Source organism: Nanorana parkeri, unplaced genomic scaffold (assembly GCF_000935625.1).
Source record: "Nanorana parkeri isolate BGI_ZX_2015 unplaced genomic scaffold, ASM93562v1 scaffold885, whole genome shotgun sequence".
Taxonomy (NCBI): Eukaryota; Metazoa; Chordata; class Amphibia; order Anura; family Dicroglossidae; genus Nanorana; species Nanorana parkeri.
The window spans coordinates 527,825-551,342 of NW_017307153.1; the positions used below are offsets into that span (position 1 = coordinate 527,825).

A 23,518-nucleotide genomic window follows, 5' to 3' on the forward strand; every position below is an offset into this window, starting at 1 on the left:
AGGATTCGGCGGTTTCTGGGGGGGTTTTAAAGCCTGCTTGATCGACGTAAAGACGTGCGACCGTACAGTAGAAACGGTCGCACACGCCTTCCATACACTTTGCGATCGTACGATCGCGGGATTTCCCACGATTCTCGTAGTGTACGGGCACCTTACGCGAGATCACAAAGATCAGACTGTAAGACGGCTGGCCACCTTAAGATTAACAATCTACCTGTGTGTGACCATCTCTGTAGATAACCTGACACCTACACCTGCCATAGAACTGCAGGTTTCAGCACATCACCCAACCAGAGCATGCATTGAATTCTAGTCTTGCAGGATCTGTGGAGAAGCAGATCTGTGTGCCCGGCCAAAACACTGATTTACCATCATGGTGACAACAGTTTAACCAGACAGGAAGTCAGGGAAAGCTTCCAACAGCAATAAAAATGGCTGCGATTCTAGCATTCCTCTGTTCTACAAAAAAAAAAAAAAAGGTTTTCTTATTTCTGTCTGTTATGCTCTTGGAGGCTCACGTCCTGTCTGATGGAAGAAATTGTTGTTAGTGAGAAGAAACTGATCCAACAAAGGCTGGATAGCAGTAATAACCCGACAGGGTTCTATCTCTTCCTACTCCATCCAAAACTAAGCAAAAAACATTTTGTCCAGACACTTTAAAACCTATGCCTGTGGAACACACAAAACCCCCCTCGTAGTGGGGCTGCCTCCACACTGCAAGGGTTAAATGCTCCTTTAGGTGTAAATACCTTTTACTTACCTGATCCCCGCTCCCCCGGCAGTCAGCGCTCACCTCTCTACTCCATGCTGTGGACTGTCCCTCGGCGTCCTCACATATGATATAGGGCTGTATGTGATGACATCAGCAGGCCTCCGACCACCACAGTGCAGAAATGGGAGGGGGCCACAACGTCTGGTCTTATAACCTGGAGGGGAATCAGGTAAGTCATAGATCTTTACCCAGCTACCCTACAGCTAAAGGAGCATTTAACCCTTGCCATGCAGGGGCAGACCCCTGAAAGGGGAGTTTTCTCCTTTTCCCAAGGTTCAGCTTTGGACCACAATTAGGATAACATATAAAACGTTACTGTAAAGAAATAAAGACAAGGAAAGCATTCCAGCATGGTCTCATCTCCCCTTTTTTCAAAAAAAAAAAAAAAAAAGGTTTTCTTATTTCTGTCTGTTATGCTCTTGGAGGCTCACGTCCTGTCTGATGGAAGAAATTGTTGTTAGTGAGAAGAAACTGATCCAACAAAGGCTGGATAGCAGTAATAACCCGACAGGGTTCTATCTCTTCCTACTCCATCCAAAACTAAGCAAAAAACATTTTGTCCAGACACTTTAAAACCTATGCCTGTGGAACACACAAAACCCCCCTCGTAGTGGGGCTGCCTCCACACTGCAAGGGTTAAATGCTCCTTTAGGTGTAAATACCTTTTACTTACCTGATCCCCGCTCCCCCGGCAGTCAGCGCTCACCTCTCTACTCCATGCTGTGGACTGTCCCTCGGCGTCCTCACATATGATATAGGGCTGTATGTGATGACATCAGCAGGCCTCCGACCACCACAGTGCAGAAATGGGAGGGGGCCACAACGTCTGGTCTTATAACCTGGAGGGGAATCAGGTAAGTCATAGATCTTTACCCAGCTACCCTACAGCTAAAGGAGCATTTAACCCTTGCCATGCAGGGGCAGACCCCTGAAAGGGGAGTTTTCTCCTTTTCCCAAGGTTCAGCTTTGGACCACAATTAGGATAACATATAAAACGTTACTGTAAAGAAATAAAGACAAGGAAAGCATTCCAGCATTTTGAACATGCCCGTAAAGCAATCATTTGTCAGGAAAGAAGACGTGAACACAATGTAATAACATTCATAACCACAGCATTGAGCTGCGCCACATGCAAGCAGGACCGCTTTACCCCCAGAAGGTGCCCCTGCATCTCCAGTAGTCTTCGGCTCCCAATGAGTCACACTGCTTTCAGTCTCACATACACTAGGCCCTCTGCATACACGGCCTGCACATACCAGCTTCTCACAAGCAAGCTGCATGCGTAAACGATGTCACACGTCTACCAGCCTCATCATTCAGACACCCCGGACACCTTGTCACCCTCCCTCACCGGTCTCCCGGTAACTCCCACCTCCACCAACTCCGCGCTCCCCTGCCTGACTGCACCACAACCCGCTCCGCCTTCTGGCAGCAACACCACAACATGACTCGCTGGGAACACGCCCACTTGCTGTTACCATTGGCCCAGAACTTTGATTTTTCTGCCGTAGATTGGCTCATGTAAACGCCACTCTTCAAAAGCAAACAGTCCATTCGCTCTGGCTTACCATTGGGTACACGGAGCTCACGCCCTCTCCGAGCGTAATGCTGACCACTACGATGTTGGAGTGACGTCAGCACGTAAGAGGCTATGCGTTCCTAGCCTCGTTTTGCGCTGTTACTGTGGGAGTGACGTCATTTCGGAGGGTTTTTACTTGCCAACCGCAGAAGGAGAGGCTAGGTGACTGGCTGAGTTCAGTCGGTGTAGGGTGCACCGTGTTCTATTACATAGTTGTTGATAACGTGTCACTTGTCATTTAGTTGATGTGAAGGATCACTCGAGGTAAACACCATCGTACATCTGCCGATGTTCTTTTGCTCCATTGTAAAAGATCACGGAGGGTGGTGTGTTTAATGCACGTTGGGTTTAGGCAGCCCATTTATTTAAATCGACTGCCTAACGCACCACGACAGACCAATAATCCAGCCTGCTGCATATTTGCTAATGCAACACAAGGTAGTACTGTTACTGCATTGGAATGGTGCATTGGGGGGCTATTCACAATGAATGGTACTGCAGCGCACCAATACATGTAGCTTGCATTACCAGAGTGATGTGAATGGGCCCTCAGTGAAGAACCTCTTTTCCAAGACAAAGAACAGAGCCGTTACTTAGGGCCCATTCACACCATAACGTTACTGCAAACGCAAAGTGCACATGTTATCGCTCGGCACACCTAGCATGTGATACCATGCATTAGGTTCATTTCGTTGCAACCTAAATGGCACCCCAACCTCACGGCAGCTGTGTGTTGCAGCTGAACATGTGGAACTTCAATATTGTGCATTGCGATGAAAAATATTTTTGCATGCACTACTTTTTGTACTGCTGCACACAGTATTGCAGCACCACACGTTACGCTGCAACACACAGCCACTGGGAGATGTGTTGGAGTGTCATTCAGATGAATGGCAATGCAATGCACCCAGTGCAAGGTACCACACGATAGGTGTGCTGTGCGATAGCGTGTGCTAAACGCATGGATACTATGAGGAGAATTTATCAAAATCTTGAGCAGTTGCCCAGGGCAACCAATCAGCATCTCTTTTCAGTTTGTTGAGTTAAGATTTGACAATGAAAGAGAGAAGCTGATTGGTTGCTGGGCACAGCTGCTCCAGGTTTTGTCTGCTCCAGTTTTGACAAATTCCCCTCATTGTGTTTAGTGCAACGCTTTAGTGTGAATGGACCCTTAAAGGATTATTGTGATTATTCTTCTGGCTTCTTTTGTGTGTGTTTACATCGTGCACTGAAGTCCTCTCTCTGCTGGCTGCACCATACACTGGGGCTGGGAGATGGAGACGCACCCCATAGAAGTCTATGGGCCTGCACTGCTTAGGCATGGCCAGCAGAGAGAGGACTTCAGTGCAGGATATTAACAAATATGGCAGTTACCAAATCTTGGTAAGTATACATTTGTGGAGGGGGTGGGTAGAATCTGTAGATCAGAGGAGGGGCAGAAAGAATTACTGTCCTCCTTCTGAAAGTACAATTATTATTTTAGGAGACTCGTTCAGCTCATTGTCTATTCAGGGCAAAGTGAAAATGTCTGTGTTCAACCCACCAAAAGACCAAACTCACTGGCGGAACGACCACCCTCGGTCCGGTATAAGAACAAGCCGACTCAGAAGATCGGTTGAGTATAACTTTTTTATTTTCCTCCCCAGACAAAAACAAGCAGTTAGCCCTTGCAACTGCAGGGGTAGCGCCACTGCAAGGATTGATAGGAACATTGCCCAAAGTTCTTCTTTAACAAGATTAACTAAGATCAGTAAGATTGCAGGCACAGCTATTCAACTTCACAGTCTTGCAAGTTTATACTTCATCAACTAATGCAGATGAGGAAGAAGTCTGAGTTTCGAACTATAGGAGAAATATAGTAATGCACAAACATCATTCTTGTCTATGCAAGAAATAAAGGAATAATAAATATTGGATTGTTAGAGAGTAAGAGGGGTTGGAGTGGAGAAAAAGTAGTAGGGAGGGTGAAGTGTACTTTAAAGGAGAACTACGAGGCGAGTGTTAATCACTCAACCTCATAGTTCGATCCGACGTGTGACAATGAAACTGTCACAAGTCGGCTTAATATGTGGGGAAGTGAGCGAACGCATACCGTCACTCGCTCACTTCTCGATCATCTCCCTGCAGAGAGCAATGACTGTCAGTCACGGCTCCCCGCAGGGATTCCCCGCTCCGATCCTGCAGCGCTGACTGGAGGAACGGACGGGGAGGGTGTGGGTACAGCTGGCTCTGCCTCTAGATAGGCAGAGCCAGCTGTCATTCACGCAGTAGGGTCGATCTCGACAGCATTGTCTGGATCCGTCCCAGCTGTGGCGGTCTCAGAATACCGCAAGCTGTAGCTCACGATATACTGAGCTTTGGGTCACGGGAGGACGATAGTATATGTCCTCCCATGACCCTTAAGAGAACTATGGGGAAAAACACTTACACTTTCTCTTTTAAGGTCCCGTCCAGACTAGTGTTGAAAAATGCAGGTCACTGCTAGGGCACATAGAAAACAAATGTTTCCTATTTGTCCTGTTCACACCACACGTGCAAAATAATAATATGTAAACAGGGACAGCTCTGGCCGTGTGTAATGCATTGCAGACTGCTGGAGCCGCTACAATACACTATCCTATTAACTAAAACGGAGCACTTTAGCAGAAGAGCTAGTGTGAACGGCCCTAAGATGTGCTACGGAATAGATCTCTAGCATTACAAGCAGTGGTCATTAGAGAAGAGCCTGGGCTTGGTGCAAACCCCGTTCGCCCAAGCCCCACTCAATCAGTTGCAGAGAGGCGCAAGGGGGTGGGGAATGCCCCCAATGCAACTGCCACCCTCTTCTGGCCACCTTTGACAATTTTTTTCTAAATTCAGCTAGAGAAATATATGGGGAGATGGTGGAGAGGATATTGTGGGGTGTCAGTTTGCTCTTTTTAGTTCAGAAAACAGTAAACCATCCCTCCTTTACCTTGGTTGGTAGTCTGCGTAGTTATGAGATATTTCTGTATATAAAGTACTTTAGATTGCATGCTGCATTATAGGGCTGCAACTAATGATTATTTTCATTATTGATTAGTTGGACGATTATTTTTTTCAATTAATCGGATAAAACATTTTTTAAAATTTAAAATACAATACACATATGCAGTGTTACAAACATAAAGTTTACTGCAGAATAAAACTGCATGCACATTTTTTTTTGCAATCGCACTGCACTGGAATGCGCAGCATTGCGGTACCTTGCGTTCCAGTGCGGGCAATCACACTGTGGGTAGGAGGTGCATTTGGGGTGCCATTTAAATATGGCACTGCAACCCACCTCCCGCAGCAGAATTTGTCAGACCGAAACTGAAAATTACTTTTTTCCCCACCTTTTATAAAAAGCACATGGCGCTTATATAGCTTAGCTTATATAGCTTCAGCCAGGGAATGACAGCTGTCAGTGGCAAGATTCCGCAGACGGCAGTTGAATGTAAATACAGCAGGTAGTGGGCTGGTGCAATAGCCAGACAGGCTGGCTATTGCACCCGCCCACTGATTGCTGTGCCCTCCTCCCAGCGTGGAGGAGAGAGCTAGGGGATCAAACCAACTAATCGATAATGTTGACAACTATTCTCATAATCGATTATTATTGATTAATCGATTAGTTGGTTGCATTAACCATGTCACCATTGGAGGTTTTTTTTTATTTTAGGCCTAAACAATACTTAAAGTGACACTAAACTCAGGAGTTAAAGCTTAAAAATGCATTCAAGAACCTTAACTTATAACATAAATGTATCTTATTTCAGGGGTGTGGAAATTTAAAGAAAAAACTATTGTCCAAGGACTAAAGCTGGGGCCCAATCTACTTGTCCCTCATGACAATCTACTCATCCTGATACGAAAAATACTTTGATCCAAAATCCTATTTAGCCATGCGAAGCAGCACTTCTGATTAGTTAGCTAGTCACCTGACTGCGCTGACAAACAAGTGCTCACAATTTGCGAATTCAAAATCCATAGGGCAGGGCTGTGCTGGAAGGCAGTATGGGGTACAGATAGTACACCCATACTGGCAGAGGGGAAGGACCGTGCGCCGAAAGGTAAGTATAGCACTGGGGGAGGGATTGTGGGGAGAGGGTGCCAGATTTGAGTGGGTAATTGCATTTTCCCAAATTACGTGGGAAAGTGAACTTAATGCACATTGTGCATGTTAGAGAGCACTGCTTATTCACATGCAGATGGTGACGGGGCCAGGGTTGGTTTTAATTTTTTTTCTTTTATTGTTTTTTACTTTATCACTTAATCTTTTTATTTTATTTTTTACTGCTTTATACATTTTTCATGTTTATTTTTTTATCAGTTTTTTTTTTTCACTTAACATTACTACTACTACACAGGGGCTAACAAACCCCAATGTGATAGTGTTTGCATTTGACAAGTGCTCTTTATGGATCCTGCCCTCCCAACACAGAATATTGAGCAACTGCATTGTGCTCGATTCTGTGCAGCCTGTGACAGCTGAGATAAGGGGCGCTGTGAGTACAGCGTTCCTGTCTCACTGATAACAGAGAGCACATCAGAGAACAGACGTTCCCCCGGTCTGCTCCCTGCTCTCCATCCTGAAATGATTGTCGTAGTTACGGGTTCCCCAGAAGACCATGGAAAACAAACGTAGCCACCCTCTAGAAGGATGGACAGTGTCAGCACCAATTCAGAGATGATTTCAGGATCTACAGCAGAGTGATACACAAATAAGATACATTTTTGTTAATAAGGCACTAGAATGCATTAGTTTTTTATCTTCTGAGTTTAGTGTCACTTTAACCCTCCACAATATATTGTATGAGATTCCTCCTGTTGAGCGTTGTAGCGCGTAAACATTTGAGCTACAAAACACTCAGGTGTGAATGGGGCCTTATAGTAAGAAGAACAGTGAAGATATGAAGCACTACTCTCAATTGCAAGTACAAGTCTGACCCTGCCCACTGGACAAAATGTCACACCAGGTACAGGCTGACTATCATCCTAGGTACTGCAATCCACATTACAAATCAACAGTTTACAGCACGTTTGATAGCACCAAGCTAATTACCAGCAGGGTTATGCAAGTAGGGTTGCCACCTTTTCTTCAAGCCAAACCCGAACACTGTAGCAGCAAGCCATGATGACAGCTGCATTATACAATACAGGGACGCAAACTGCAGTACAAGGACAGCATTATGGGATCAGATAAACCCACCCCCCATGTATTACCGGTACAGCCTTCTCCAGCCAACTCCTTGTCTGCTGCTCACCGTAGAGCCAGGCCCCGAAACTAGCCAGAAGTGGGACAGTCCCCATCCACTTAAAGGACCTTGACATAGTTACATAGTATTTGGGGTTGAATAAAGACATACGTCCATCAAGTCCAACCCATATAGGTCCACGCATCATAATGTCAGTTACAGGGAAAGGAAGTGGGCAATGTTTTTCTGTAGAGCTGCCTGTAGCCTAAAGCAGTGGTTCCTAACCATTTTTTTTTTTTTACTTGTGTACCCCTTGGCAGTCAGTTTGTATAAATTGTTCCTATCAGTGAGCGTGGGGCAGGGGGTGGTCAAATAGTGAAGCATGTAGTGCAACCCTTGAACTCTCATCAGTCCGTGTCAGTCTGCTGAGGGCAGAAGAAAACATTTTCTCTGTCTCTTCTTCCCTATTGATAAGACTGCAACATTGTAACTTTGTAATCAAACCACAAGGTCAGAAGCTGCACCAGGGAGTTGATCTAAATCAGATGTGTGTTAACACAGCCAAAAGCTGTACAGGTATCAGGATTTACATAACCTCAGAGCCAACATCTCAGTCCAGGAAATAGATGCTGACCCTTGAGAATGCCAGAACAAAGATGGCTCCATCCTTCTGGAGAGAAAAAGGGACAAAGTCAATGTTAGTGGGATTACTGTGATCTCTGAGAGGTAAAAAAATACCAGATTCTCACTTACAGCACCTGAATATGACACCCGCTGCAAAGCTTACTACCTGTGGCTGAAACTTTATTATATAAGAACAAAGTCATTGTTAGTGGAATTACTGTGATCTCTGAGAGGTAAAAAAAATACCAGATTCTCACTTACAGCACCTGAATATGACACCCGCTGCAAAGCTTACTACCTGTGGCTGAAACTTTATTATATTGGCCATGCATATGCTATGAACTCTAATACTGTAGATTTCTATGGGGCTGTCAGCAGAAGGAGATAAACAACGAAGCAAGCTGTTGCTGTCAGACTTAGGTAAGACGGTTAGGGGAGGGGATTGGTAGTTCAGAACAGGCTAGGCAGGGTGTGCATTTGAACTTTGTCTGAAAGTACACTTACCCTCTAAGGTTCAAACCAGAGATCCATTTTGTTACAGAGGATAAAACAATTCTATCTATATAACCTATATAAATTGATCTAAGAAACATTATTGCAGATGTTTATTTGCTTATAAATGCACGTGTTGCATTTTTATGAAATGAGTGGTAAGTGGGAGGTTATGACATTTCTCTAATCACAAAATATTTTCCAGTAGCCCTTTCGAAATGCAGTACAATTATGAACCTTCCTGTACATAAAAGCTATAGACATGGCAAAAATGCCATACTGCGTGTACCCAGTTTCCTGTAATTGACTTAAATCTCTCTTTGCAAACAATTGGAGATGAGCTGGACCAATTACCAAAGCAGGAAGGTAAGTATCCTAATAAATACAAACTGAAAACTGCACAGGAGAGCTGAGTATTTTTTGCTGCTATAGAAACTCCTGTCTGGCCACAATCTCTCTTATTTACAGTTTCCATACAAAATGACTTAGAGAATTTTATTTTTTAACCATTCTACCTACCTTTGTTGGATTATATTGAGGGGCATGATGCTCTGCTCTAGACTCTTGACAAGACATGAGCGATTTGTTTCGGAAAGATTAATTATTCGGATGAATTTTCGAAAATTAGTACATTCGGATGCAGCCGAATTTCTGAATGGCAGAAATAACGAATACGGATTTCCTATAACGAAAATTTTGGATTCAAATTTCTTTCCCGAATGAAGTTTTATTGTGTTAAGCATCAACTTAAAAAAAATAATAATCCAAATTTTTTTTAGCAGTATTATGAAAACAAAATTAATTTTATGCTGGCGCACATGTCTACATTTGACAATACATGCAATAGAAACGTATGAGAAACTGTGTGTGAGATAATGTATGAGGTAACCTATAACATAGAGAAGCCTTAGCTATTGCTTATAATATTGAAGTTTAAAGTGCTGTGTGCAATAGACAGGCAAATACCACTGCATGCAATAGAGAGAGGATTGAGGAGACATTAAGTGCAGTAGACGGATATACAGCATGTAGTCTCCGCCCCCCCCACAAAGTCAATATCACACCCTTATCAGGTGTCCGGTATGGATTGTAAGGGTCACAGCACCCTGGTTGAGAAAGGCTGCTCTATGGGAGAATAAGGAACTGAAATCATAGTCACAGAACTTTTATCTCCATTAGGTAGGAAATAGTTGGTTTATGTACGGTAAAATAATATATGATAGGTTAGAATATTTTCTGTTAGAGCTTAAAGGAGAACTATGGGGTCAGGGCTTTTCCCCATAGTTCTCCTTAGGGTAACGGGAGGACACAAACTAGCGTCCTCCCATTACCCTAAGCTCAGTATACCGCAAGCTACAGCTCGCGGTATACTGAGACACCACAGCCGGAGCGGATCCCGACATCGATGTCGAGATCCGCCCAGCTGCGTGAGTGACAGCTGGCTCTGCCTATCTAGAGGCAGAGCCAGCTGTCCCCGCCCCCCCCCCCGTCTGTTCCGCCAGTCAGCGCTGGCGGAGCGGGGAGGGGGGAATCCAGCCCCTCCCCTGTCACGGCAGAGAGCCGTGACAGGATCGAGAGGTGAGCGAACGCCGTTATATGTTCGCTCGCCTCCCGATCTACTGAGCCGACCTGTGACAGTCTCATTGTCACAGGTCGGCTAGAACTATGAGGTGAGTGAAAAGCACTCACCTCATAGTTCTCCTTTAACGAAGGAGTGGGCACTGGGGAGTGAGCTGCATGTGCTGCAGTGCAGATCTCACTTGTGACATGGATAGTGGGGCGTGAGCTGTGTTCCAGAGTTGTGTGTTCTGAGGGTTAGATCTGACAGGTGAAATGCATACTGGGGGCATAGGGTAGGTTGTATTTTTTTGCCTTTCTACTACTAAATTGTTTTAATTTCTACCACATTGAAGAGATAATACTTCACTTACTGTCTCTATGACTGCTGCCAAAACAGTAAAGGGAAATTACCCCAACAGCACACAAAGAGCAATAAAACCTGGCAGAGGTTCTTATTCCTACCATTGTACATAGAACATTTTGGCTGGAGTTTTGATTCAAATTACTCAATTGGTAATATCTTCAAGTACTGGAAAAGGTCTGTTGACAGTGCATTTGTGGGATGCAAATGTACATTTCCTAGCAGCATTTAAGTATAGGATGCATCAGCAATTCATATCTCTCAATTAAAACAAGAACTTCAGTTTTCATATGAAGGTTGGGAAGGCATGTGCATTTAATTTAGGAAATCTCATTACTTTGCTAGCAATTCCTGCATATACAGAAATGTACTGTGTTGGGTTTTAGATAGGAAGAATTCATAAGTTCACGGGTAGGGCCCTCCTTACCATCTTGACCTGAATTGTATTGTAATTATAATGTCTTCCCTATATTGTAAAGCGTTGCGCAAACTGTTGGTGCTATATAAATCCTGTATAATAATAATAAGTAAAATGTAACAAACAAACCACACTCACTTGTATGAGATAATTTTTAAAGAGGGTTTTACAGCATTTTGTATTTGTTTAACATATACAGTACTGTTAATGAAAAGGATCAGGTACATAGTAGCTCAATTGTGCTGTTAAAATTGCTAGCAACGTATCAGTAAAGCTGGCTATACACCTGGTAATTTTCAGTTAATGTCACCACTTTTGAACCATTGGGAATCACAAATACAATAACAAGTCATCGCCAGAGGCTAAGAAATCTACCACCTACAAGTTTGATCAACCCCCGGAATACACTTAATTGTGAAGTGGAATCTGAGCAACAAATTGGCAGCTATAATATAGTTTGTTACAAAATTAAAATGAAATGGAATTGAAAAATTCTAATTTTTTCAAAAGCATCAACACTATATCCCTAGAACTCTGAAGCTGTGGTTCCCAGACCCATAGCTCCGTAATGGGCCAAGGTTACCAAGTCTTTAAAAAAGTGCCTCTAGAGCTAAATTGTAGTGCTAGACTTCTTCCAGAAATCATTTACTATTGGGATAACTATTTCATATGATAAGGCAGGGGTGGACAAATTAATATGGAATTCAGGAGCCAGTCTGTGCAATCCAGGAGCCAGCAGGATTTTTTAAGAGCCAGCTCCATTAACAACAACTAGAAAAACCATCAAAAGTTAGGTGCCATTTGTAATTTACAGGTGAAACTCGAATAATTAGAATATCGTGCAAAAGTAATTGCAGTAAGTGCTGCAAAAGGGGCCCAAAACCAAGTACCGAGTACATATGCATGCTTGTACTTTTCAGAGGTCCGATATTGTTCTATGTACAATCCTTGTTTTATTGATTGCATGTAATAATCTACTTTTTTGAGGTTGTGAATTTGGGGTTCTTGGGGGTTTTCATGAGCTGTAAGCCATAATCATCACAATTATGACAAATCACGGCTTGAATTATCTTGCTTTGCATGTAATGAGTCTATCTCATATATTAGTTTCACCTTTTAAGTTGCATTAGTGAAATAAATTAACTTTGCACGATATTCTAATTATTCGAGTTTCACCTGTATAAGGTGCATTGCCTACCTGGCTCCTGGAATTTGTCCATCTCTGTGATAAAGTAGTGGTTCTCCATTTTAAATGCTATATAGGTATGGATGGCCATTGCTACATCAGCCTGTGTGTTTTTTTGGCTAACAGTGGAATGTATAGCTGTAGGAGAGGCGCCTTTCAATAAGCTGGTCAGGTTGTTGATTGCTGAGGACCTGTCTCATGCATGGGGTACAGAACTCATCATGTGTGCACCCACTCTGTGTTTTGCTGCCCATATGACCCTTAACTTTTAATTTTAAGGGATAATTTCACTAAAATGATTAAGAAGTGTTGATCTTTACTAGGGATGCACTGATACCGATACTAGTATCGGTAGCGTTGCCGATGACGAGCCCGATGGTTCCGGTATCAGGAAGGCAGGCAGCGCGTCATTACACGCTGCCCGGCTTCCTGATCACCTGGGAAGCTGGCTCCATGCTGTATCGTCACTTGTGACGAGAGGGCATGGAGCCGGCTTCCCGGCCAATCAGGAACCCGGGCAGCATGTAATGACTCGCTGCCCGGCTTCCTGATTGGTCGGGAAGCTGGCCAATCAGAAAGCCGGGCACCGTGTAATGGCGCGGCTTCATGCTCCCTCGTCACCTCATCACACGGCGCCCGGCTTCCTGATTGACCAGAAAGCTGGCTCCATGCTTTCTCATCACCTAGTGACGAGAAGCATGGGGACAGCTTCCCTGCTAATCAGGAAGCAGGGTGGCGAGTCTTTACACGCCGCCTGCCTTCCCGGCTAATCAGGAAGCCAGGTGGCGAGTGACTACACGCCGCATGGCTTCCTTAATGGGACTTCCGGTACTCGGTATTGGCGAGTACAGAAGAATAAATATCGGTACTCAATACCGAAATACCGGTATCGGTGCATCCCTAATCTTTACCTTGTGCTTATTTCCGGTTTACAGGCTAGCTATTTTTAAGGTCAAAGGTGGGATCTAAGTGGGTTTTCAATCTAGAAAGTCGCTATTGTGCTTGTGTAATTGTATCCTAATCCCATTTATGTATGAAGAAGAGTAAATTACTTGACCCTAAATTTGACTGACATTCCGCTTGCAAACTTGTGTTGCAGAAGTATCTGTGTGTATTAGAGAAACAAAAATATACCAACAGAGGTTTCTTTGGAGACCCAACAGTGGAAATTGGTACCCATCTGGATATACTGTAGATCTTTATCAATCTTTATCGCCTGAACCTGTAGGATCAGGTGGGAATCATTGAATGTCTGTGCATGGGCTTGTGGGGACATAAAAACCTGTTATAATTTTTTTTTAATTACTATTGCTAAAATGCACCCCTGATCACCCTATTCTTAACTTTGCCATTTTGAATTATTTAATTTAGATTTGCATTAACTTTGGATTGTTGTACATTAAAAAAAATAATAAGACCTACCCCGAAAATAAGACATAGTGTGTTTTTTTGAGCCCAACAAAATATAAGACAGTGTCTTATTTTCGGGGAAACACGGTATTATACACTCCCCCCCTCCCTCCTTTCCTTCCAAGCCCCCTCACCTGCTTGCATCTGTGCAGGGAGGAGGCACATCATCATTCCCTGGTGATCTAGTGGTGATTAGTAATGTCTAGTGCAGACCTTACTAATTATCCATCATTCGGCCAGAGCTCAGAACTAACAGAGCTCCAGCCGGAGCTGACAGGAGCAGCTCTGTGGTCTGCATCCAACAGAGATGCAGACCGTGTAGCTGCTCCCACAAGTCGAGCACGTGGTCCGTGACCGTGTGCCGGTACTTTGAGACCCCTGCTTTAAGCTGATTACGGCAACACTGTGTGTGACAGAACTTTAGCTGGTTAGCAGACGTCTTGTTCTCCCAGGAGAGATACCGGGTCCCTGCCAGGTTCCAGCCTTCACTCAGCTCCACCTTCCAGCAGAGTCACTGTTCCTGGCACTCCTTCCCAGGAACAGCTTCCCCCTTCACTGGCCGGACAGATTTAGGCCCTGACACTGGGCCTTCATTCCTGACCTCCTGCAGGCCATTCTCAGGGCTGCAGACCTGGCTAGATTACACAGCACGCACCCTCCTGCCTGGGGAGAAGAGACACTCACAAGGTCAGCCCCAAATATTTATATCTCCCCCTCTGCATGCACCACTGGCAATTAACTTCCTAGAGATTGGCCAAGGAGACATACTGTACATAACACAGCATTGTTGGACATTCTAGCTCTATTGCCAGGTTACACCCAGCAGCAGACAGACAACAATAACTGAAACCAAATGAGCACATAACTATTAAATCAGGTTAGACTGGCTATAGTTCAGCAGAACTAAATTTAAGGAGTTGCCCCGCTTAGGGTAAGGTGACTACGCAATATACACAGACTACTTGAGAAACAGCAGATTTGTTTTCCACAACAAAATGAATATAATATTTTAAATTAAACTGAAGTACTAAAGTAAAATATGGCTGCTTGTTATAATCATCAACTTTGCTTATTCAAAAAAGGGAAGTAAATAGGAAATAAAAATCATAAGACAAAAAAGAGGTCCTGAACTTTTTCTTATGTCTCAATATGTATGGGCAGCCTAAAGAACTTCAAGATGCTCAAGAGAGCCAGAACTTTGGCATCCCTGATCAAGACTAGATTTATTTTTTATCCAGCTTGTTTTATGAAATGCATCCATAAGTAATTTTCGATGAATCACTTTCCTACATGAAACAGCAAAATATCAATAAAACTCACACATATTAGCAATAGACTTTCTTGCCTGCAAAAAAGATGATCTTGCCGCGAGTCTGAGACCAGCTGTGGGCCCCACCATAATGTCTGGCAAAACAGTGAAGTGGAAAAAGTAGCTATATTTACCCATAACTTATAAACTCCTCTAAATCTTTTCCAACATGGGGCCTCAAATGAAAGGCAATCTGATATATGACAGCTGGATAACCAGACAGTACAGAGATCTGTCTTACTCATGAAGCTTTTTACAAGTTGAATGTGTCAGTTTAGGAATGTAGAGCCTTTAGGAAATGCATAATACATGGAAATAAACGACACTTTTAAAAATGATGATCAATCTAATAGTTAACATTTACCAAGGACAAATATTTCTCTCATATAAGTGTCACTATTTTCAGTGTTTATAGTAAATACATTTATACATTTATGTAAATCTATTGTGATGTGCAATAATTAAAGACCAAATACCTACAAAACTTTTTTTTTAAGTTGGGGTAGAAGTGGGATTAGGACATCTGATTTTAAATGCTGTCAAAATGAAGAGAAGACCTCTTACTTTATCATGACAAAAAGGGGGTGAAAAACTCTCCAATATATGCAGAAACAACACTTAAAAGAGAACTATGGGGTAAGTATTTTCCCCATAGTGCTCTTTAGGGTCACGGGAGGTCATATACTAAACTTTTTCCGTGACTCAAAGCTCAGTATATCACAGAGAGCAATATAAATCTAGTAAGAGCGCCAAACAAAAGGTCCAAGAGTCCACATTTTCCCTTTCGTCCTCCAGAACAGCTTGCGAGAGATAGGCTCCACCCCTTTTATTAGGAAACACGTCACCCTCAGTTGTTTAAAAGGCCCGCCTCTCTCCTAGCTCCTCAGTTTTTCGTGTTTCCTCCGTCAGGGGGGAGCATGTCACCGGAACGACGAGGGGGCCACCTTTTTGGGAGATACCGCTCGGGTTTTTTCATGGTTACCTTATGTGGGCCACTGGTGCTCTCCACTTGCCGCAGTTGATTCCGCACCAGTCCCTGAAAACATCACCGGCGTGAGATCCTGTTTCTCTCCAGGATGGACGCTGCTACTCCTCTACAAACTGCTCAAGGGGATGCAGATCCTTTGGGCACCAGCTCTGCTCAGGTAAGTGATTGCTTCCATGCACTCACTCCCTGTAGTTGACTACATATTTTGTTTGTTCCTCCACCTGGGGCTCCTTGGTGTTGGGCTTAAGGTGCGAGGGGGCACTAGGGGGGTTAGATGAGTGATTTCTGTCCTTTTCTGTGTTGCAGGTCCAGGTGGCTAAGGGCAAGGTTCTTAAGAGGAAGCGTGCAGTCTGCTCCATAAAACTGGGTTCAGATTGGAAAAAGCTTCTGTGTCAAAAATGCATCGAAGGGGTATGCAGGGAAGAATCTAACTCGGCATGTAGTAGCCTACTTTCCACAGTTAGGGAGGAACTTGTCTCTACCTTTTCTTCTTTTAGATCCCTGATAACGGAATTGAGACCGCTTGCAACACAGTTTCTAGTGCCAGAATCTCCCACTCCTACTCAGCAGCCCCAGCCAGTGTCCAGGTCAGGTGGGGTCTGTCATAGGGAGCCAGAGGAGGTTGATGTCGCTGCGTCCTCTCAGCAGGGATCTTCTGCTGAAGAGGACAGTGACAGGAATGATGGTCCCCTTGTTTCTAGGTACAAACTATCTCTGGAAGAGGTGGAGGAATTGTTAGGTGCAGTATATGATACACTGGATATTCAGGAGGAGAAGGTGCTGCTATCCAGGCACGACCTAATGTACCAGGGACTTCAGCAGCAAAAGGCCAGGGTTTTTCCAGTGCTCAAAGTGCTCGCGGACACCATCTTTAAGGAATGGTCGGACCCAGAGAGGAAACCTCTTTTTTCCAACAATTTGAAAAGACGTTTTCCTTTCGACGAGGATGCATCACTGCCATGGAACAAAGTTCCTAAAATTGATGCATCGTTGTCGAAGATTTCTAGGAAATCGGATCTAGCATTTGAAGATATGGGGGTGCTCAAAGACCCCATGGACAGGAAGGCTGAGGTGTTGCTTAAAAGGGCATAGGACTCTGCTAGTACTAGTCTCAGGCCGGCCTTGGCAACAACATGCGTTGCCAGGAACCTGGAATTTTGGCTTACAGAGCTGCAGAGTCACTTGGTGGCAGGGGCCCCAAGGGAACAAATCATTGATTCCCTACCGATGCTGTTTAAAGCAATAGCATTTATGGCAGACGCTTCAGCTGACTCTGTCAAAATGGCGGCCAGGTCAGGAGCCCTGATCAACTCGTCTCGCAGGGCGATTTGGTTGAAGGCTTGGGAGGGGGATGCAGCTTCGAAGTTGAGGCTTTGCAATCTTCCGTTTAGTGGTGATCTTCTTTTTGGGCCGGAACTGGAGGCATATTGGAACGTACCGCAGATAAAAAGAAAGCATTTCCCGAAAAAAAGAAGAAGCCCTTTCGTAGGTTTTTTAAAGGAACAAGGGGCAGAATGCGAAAGGGGAGCTACCCAAAAAGCACTGGACGGGGCAGAAGGGCAAGGGGAAGGGAAGTATTTTTACTAACCCTCCCTCCCAGGCACCAAAGCAGCAATGACTACGGCGTGAGGGTGGGGGGAAGGCTGACAGAGTTCCTCCCCCGTTGGAGGAGTATTACTTCCAATCAGTACATACTCAACCTCATCCAGGAGGGGTACAGGTTGGAATTCTGCGGCACTCCACCCCACCGTTTCTTGATTACGAATCTCCCAAGAAACGTGGACAGAGCCAAAGCTCTTTGTCTTCTATTGGGAAAATTGGTGGATCAGAAAGTGCTCATTCAGGTACCGGATCAGGAGAAGGGTTAGGGGCCATAAGTTGGTGACGAGAAAGATTTATGGGAAGGTGTGGAAAAAGTTCTGCTCCTGGAAAGGGAGAAATAACAGGGATGCATCCATACCGTCGGTTCTGGATTTCTTTCAGGAGGGGGTGGACGGGGGCCTAGCCATCAGCACTTTAAAGGTACAAGTCTCGGCCTTGAGTGTATATTTGCAATGCTCCTTGGCTAATGATCAACTAGTGAGCAGGTTCTTTAAAGCCCTTAAACGTATTAGGCCAGTGACTCGCTGTGCCGTGCCTAAATTGGATCTTTTGGTGGTCTTACAGGGGCTGATGGTTCCCCCTTTTAAGCCTCTACCGGATCTTCAGATCAAGATGCTCACGTTGAAAACTGTATTCTTAGTTGCCATAACCACAGCAAGAAGGGTTAGTGAATTGCAGGCTCTGACTTTAAGGGAACCTTACTTAACGGTTTTTGAAGACAAAGTGGTATTGAGGACAGATCTGGCATTTTTACCAAAAGTCTCCTCGGACTTCCATAGATCTCAGGAGATCGTGTTACCTTCTTTCTGCAATAGTCCGGCTAATCAGAAAGAGGTGGGTTTTCACCACCTGGATGTTAGGCGCTGCCTGATAGAGTACCTTAGGGTGACTAGAACATTCAGGAAATCGGATGCCATTTTTGTTCTTTTTTCCGGAAAGGATAAAGGAAAACAGGCCTCCAAGGCTTCGATAGCTAGATGGGTTAAGCTATGTATTCAGGAGGCTTATGGGGCTAAGCAGGTTAGTGTTCCGCCTTTTTTGAATGCACACTCTACCAGGGGGTTGGCTAACTCGTGGGCAGAGAGGGCTGGTGCCACTCCGGAGCAGATCTGTAGGGCCGCAACCTGGTCCAGTTTTTCAACGTTTGTCCGCCATTACCGGCTGGACCTGAATACGGCAGCAGAGCAGACGTTTGGAAGAAAAGTACTCCAAGCAGTAGTCCCGCCCTAAGTGGGTAAGTTCTTGTTTATCCTCTCGCAAGCTGTTCTGGAGGGCTGTCTTTAATATTGATTGGACCCAGGGCAAACATTTTTGGGCCCCACCATGCAATATTGCCCGCTATATGCTGACAGAGCAGAGCAGCGCTGCAGCTGGGATGGATCCAAAAAATATTGTCCAGATCCACCCCACCACCTGATTGACAGCTGACTCTACCTCTCTAGAGGTTGTGTCCACCCTATCCATCCAGTCAGCGTTGGAGGATCAGAGAGGGGAGGGGGGGTAGTCCTGCGAGGAGCCGTGACTGACAGTCACCGCTCTCTGCAGAGAGAGTGAGTGCAGGAAAAGTGATCAGCGGTATGTGATCGCTCAGTTCTCGATCAAGAGAGCCAACCTGTGACAGCTTCAGTAACTAGGGGGAAGAGTGCATTTCACTCTCCCCATAATTCTTCTTTCATGGTAAATGTGTGAATAATTTGCCACCTACCACTTCCACTGCATAGAATGACAATAATAATAATAATGACACCTGAGCATGTCCCCTGGTGTTATTATTATTATGTCCCCCCTGTGTAATTATTATGTCCCCTGGTGTCATTATTATTATGTCCCATGGTGTCATTATTATTATTATTATCATGTCCTCTGGAGTCATTATTATGTCCCCCTGTGTAATTATTATGTCCCCTGGTGTCATTATTATTATGTCCCATGGTGTCATTATTATTATTATTATCATGTCCTCTGGAGTCATTATTATGTCCCCCTGTGTAATTATTATGTCCCCTGGTGTCATTATTATTATTATGTCCCCCGTTGTCATTATTGTTATGTCCCCCAGTGTCATTATTATTATGTCCCCCAGTGTCATTATTATTATGTCCCCCAGTGTTATTATTATTATGTCCCCTGGTGTCATTATTATTATGTCCCCCTGTGTCATTATTGTTATGTCCCCCCAGTGTCATTATTATTATGTCCCCCTGTGTCATTATTATTATGTCCCCCCAGTGTCATTATTATTATGACCCCCGGTGTCATTATTATTATGTCCCCCAGTGTCATTATTATTATGTCCCCCAGTGTCATTATTATTATTTTAAAATAATAATCATCATCACTACGGATGCACCGATACCGGTTTTTCGGTATCGAGTACCGATATTTATATTTTGGTACTCGCCCATATCGAGTACTGATACCTGTACTTCCAGTAGCAAAGAGCCGGCTTCCCGGGCAATCAGGGAGGCAGGCAGCATGTCATTACCCACTGCCCGGCTTCTTGATTGCCCCGGAAGGCGACCCCCACCCTGCAGGCATCTCATTCCCCTCACATAGATCCTCAGTAGTAGTCATTACCATACCAGTCCCTCGGCCAGCTGGGCAGACACCGCTCTCTGGCATCTGCCCATGACTCCTGTGTGTACAGCGCAGGCGTGATCGGCCCTCAGCCTGCTAGTGCGGACACGCAGACTGCCGAGCGCTCACAATCAGAAATCCTGTGCATGCGCAGTAGCAGGCTGAGGGCCGATCATGCTGGCGCTGTACACACAGGAGACGTGGGCAGATCCCGGAGAGCTTGGAGAGCGGTATCTGGCCGAGGGACTGGTACAGTAATGACTTCTGCTAAGGATCTATGTGAGGGGAATGAGGTGTCTGCAGGGTGGGGGTCGTGTCGCCATATTATCAGATTGTTTGCCCGGCTCGACACTGATTGGGTGGGGAAGCCGGCCAATCAGCCTCGAGCCGGCCAAATAGCATAGATCCAGCTTCCCGGCTCCATGTTCCCTTGCAGCACTGCCGGTTAGAGGAATTCTCCGTCTGACCAGAAGTTCTGGTATCGGGAAAGGTATCGGAGCATTTGGGCGGGTACGAGTATTCGGCATTGCGGAACCTGGCGTTGGGGCAGCAGGCAGGGTAAATCCGGTCCTGTCCTTAGTCATCACCATAATGACACCAGGGACACACACACGTCATCACCATACATAGCAATAATGACACCAGGGGATGGCCATAATGACACCAGGGGTACGGGCATAACAATAATGACACCGGGGATGGACATAACAATAATGACACCTGCAGTGCCACACCTAACCCGACCACCCCCCATCCCCTCCCCCCAGATAGAAGCCCAACCCAGCAGCCATGTGGACTCACCGAGGACCGGTGGAGGATGAGACTGCAGCCATGGAGGGAGGAGGGCAGGACCATGAAGCAGGGTGTGCAAAAGCTATCGTCCTGCTCTGCTGAGTGGGAGGTGACATCCCGGGCTGCAGAGATCTTTGCTGCATATAGGGACAGGAGGCTGCTGCCCTCTAGCGTCAGAAAGGGGTAGTGCAGACTAGACAGCTGGTCCAGAAACGTTTCACTAGCGCTAGTTTATGGGGTACAGGGCCCCACAACAATGACTGGGCCCGGGGGACACGTGCCCCTTTTGCCCCCCCTTAAAGACGGCCCTGAGTGGTGGTGAAATGTGATTTCAATATGATATTCTGTTGTTGTTTTGGTTCCTGTGTTTACAGAGTCTTCCTACGGTTCTCGATACAACTGAGGAGCTAGGAGAGAGGCGGGCCTTTTATACAACTGAGGGTGACGTGTTTCCTAATAAAAAGGGTGGAGCCTATCTCTCGCAAGCTGTTCTGGAGGACTATAGGAAAGAGAGTTGCCGGTAAGTCTAACTTTGAATTTTTTAATTATAGTATTTGTTCATAAAAGGTGAACACAAAATGTCCATTGTGTTTTAGGGACTCAGAAAATATCCCCCTTATTCAGAGCTCAGGTGTTGTAAATGGCAGGATTAAGAGATGGCATAATCATCAGAGAAAAAAAATCTTACATGGTTATTCACAAAAGGGTGAAGAGTTTGGAGAAAGCAGGAGAAGAGAACAATCTAGGACAACATAGCTGAAGTGGAAAGTGAGCTGAATTGGAGAATTTTTCCAAATCCGCTATTTTGGCCTAGATTGTTCACTTCTCCTGTCTTCTCCAAACTCTTCACTCTTTTGTGAATAACTCTTAGTTATATAAGAAGATGCCTGGAAAACGTGTTTAGATGGCTCAAAAAATATTCCCCCACTTCACAACTTAGGTATTTTAAATGGTAGAATTCAGAGATGGCATTATCACCAGAAATAATTCTTACTTATATTAGAAGATGCAGGAAAACGAGTTTAGGGGGCTCAAAAATCTCCCCCTTCTTCGGGACTCAGGTGTTGTAAATGGCGAAGATGACACCGATGAAGAATGCACTGACACCGATACTGGGTGCCGATACTGGGCATTTCAATGAATACTCAGACTTGTGGAAATGCTCCGATACAAAGTGCTGATATCTGCGCCTTAAATTTTTAAGCTGCAGCCAGCGCTGTAAACAGGCACCGCGCTTCACAGGAAGGCTGCCGCGCTCCCCAGAAAGGTCCCCGCAGCCTTCCTGTGGTCGGTGGCTCCTGTTTACAGCGCCGGCCAAAAATCTCCTCCAACTCCACGCCGCCTGCACCTGCCGAGACTGATCAGGACGCCGGGTGAGACAGCACAGTCCACCAGAGAGCAGCACAGCCCACCATTAACGCACAGTCATCAGAGAGCCGTGCAGCCCACCATTAACCCCGCACAGCTCATCTGAGAGCCCACACTGCCCACCATTAACCCCGCACAGGCACCTGAGAGCCGTACAACCCCCCATTACTCTTGCACAGGCACCTAAGAGTCCACACAGCCCACCATAGAACCTGCACAGCCCACCTGAGAGTCCGCACAGCTTTGCCATAGACCCTGCATACCCACCTGAGAGTCCGCACAGCACACCATAAAACCTGCACAGCCCACCTGAGAGTCCACACAGCCCACCATAGACCCCGCATACCACACCTCAGAGCCTGCACAGCCCCCCATAGACCCCACATAGCCCACCTGAGAGTCTGCACAGCCCACCATAGAACCTGCACAGCCACCTGGGAGCCTGCACGGCCACCTGAGAGTCCGCACAGCCCACCTGAGAGTCTGCAGAGCCTACCATAGACCCTGCACAGCCTTCTGAGAGCCTGTACAGCCCACCATAGACCTCGCATAGCCCACCTGAGAGTCTGTACATCCCACCATAGAACCTGCACAGCCCACCTGAGAATCTGCACAGCCCACCATAGAACCTGCACAGCCACCTGAGAGCCCGCACAACACCATAGAACATGCACAGCCACCTGAGAGTTTGCACAACCTACCATAGACCCCACACATCCCTCTAGGATCCTGCACAGCCTCCTGAGACCCCACACAGCCACCTGAGATCATCTGCTGGAGACATCGGGCCAGCACCCCGGAGCAGTACAGAGTATGTAGCTTCATATTATTGCATTGCTGGGGTTTGTAGTCTTCTATAGCCAGTTGTCATTGCTGTATAATATATTGCTGGGATTTGTAGTTCTCTCTAGCTGATGGTATTATTCTGCATTGCTGTAGAATGTATTGCTAGGATTTGTAGTATTCTGTAGCTCATGGTATTCTGCATTGATATATAATGTATTGCTGGGATTTGTAGTCCTGTATTGCTGGTGGTATTCTGCATTGTTGTATAACGTATCGCTGGGATTTGTAGTCCTCTATAGCTGGTGGTGTACTGCATTGCCGTATAATGTATTGCTGAGTTTTGTAGTCCCTCTACAGCTTGGACTGGGCACTGACACTTAACCACTGTCCTAAAATCATTTGTCTGTATTGTTTTAGAAAAAATGTCTCATGAGACAATAAAATATATTGTAATTGGTATCAGCGAGTACTTCGTATCGGTATTCGTACTCTTTCTGGA

At 45.3% G+C, this 23,518-nt stretch overlaps 1 protein-coding gene across 1 annotated transcript in view; it reads right to left on the reverse strand.

Moving 5' to 3' along the window:
* The window catches only part of TNRC6B (trinucleotide repeat containing 6B), a 132,041-nt gene extending 129,832 nt beyond the window's left edge, over positions 1 to 2,209 (reverse strand). The window contains exon 1 of the mRNA XM_018565764.1: positions 2,124 to 2,209. The gene's annotated coding sequence lies outside the window, so the exon portion shown is untranslated. The remainder of the gene's footprint in view (positions 1 to 2,123) is intronic.
* Positions 2,210 to 23,518: the final 21,309 nt, after the last annotated feature.